We start from the raw sequence: 1,079 nt of genomic DNA, 5'->3' as shown, positions 1-1,079 counted from the left end.
TTCCTACAACATGGTCCTCATTCCTCCGCATCACATGCCGTTTCCAGATAGTTTCTCGGTTAAGTACATACAATAATAATATGATAATATTAAGTATGTCGTCAACTAAGGCACGAACATAGTTCGTATTAAACATGTGTACATTTTACATGTTCAATTAAATAAGTATTTTCAACGCTGATGTCTTCCAAGTACTTACAGGTATTCATATGAGCTGTATTTTATGTTGGCAGCTAATTTAAGAAGACGGGAAGCGAGCTAATAGCCCAGCTTTATACTTGTCCTATTACATACGAAATAATATCTACAAAATTAATAAATATAATATTAACAACAGTTAATTTTCTATCAATAATAATTGATATATTAACACTTTGCATAAATCTCGCGAGTGAACCTTGCTTTGTACGTAAATCATAGTAATGTTTAAAATACACTCTGTATGTGGATGAATGTTGGTCGGGAATCGACGTCGGACCCGACGGTCAAAGGAGCCACCCCGCTGGGACTGAGCGCTCGCGACATGCGCCTACCAGGCGCACAGCGCGTGAGCGGTCTTTTATATCGCTCACACTGTAATAAATCGTATTTTAAAACCTCCCCCCGCCTCTACGTTCCTAGTACATCCACAGCAAGTATTTCACGTTAAATGGACCAAATAACTGTTCTGATGGCGCACGCTGGACTCTGTCCGCCGTTTTAACGATTTTTCGCTAGGAAATTTCCGTTTTCGTTGGAATTATTGTTATTGTTTTGCGGCTGCCATGCGTTATGCTCTCGTAATATCAACTTCCGCTCACATGTTTCTTGCCGGCTTTACTTAATGTACCGACCAGTCTCGAAATTTTCCTAGCGATTTTTACTTGAATTTATTTTGCTTTCCTATTTCGGAACAGTGAAGAAATCATATTATAAATAATAAATAAATAAATAAATAAATAAATATTGGACAACATCACATACATTACTCTGATCCCAATGTAAGTAGCTAAAGCACTTGTATTATACCAATACAAAGAAACATATTTAAAAAATTCAGACTTATAGGCATTTACAAAAAACGACTTTCGGATACTTTG

Source organism: Vanessa atalanta, chromosome 18 (genome assembly GCF_905147765.1).
Source record: "Vanessa atalanta chromosome 18, ilVanAtal1.2, whole genome shotgun sequence".
Lineage (NCBI taxonomy): Eukaryota > Metazoa > Arthropoda > Insecta > Lepidoptera > Nymphalidae > Vanessa > Vanessa atalanta.
This window is presented reverse-complemented; position numbering follows the sequence as displayed.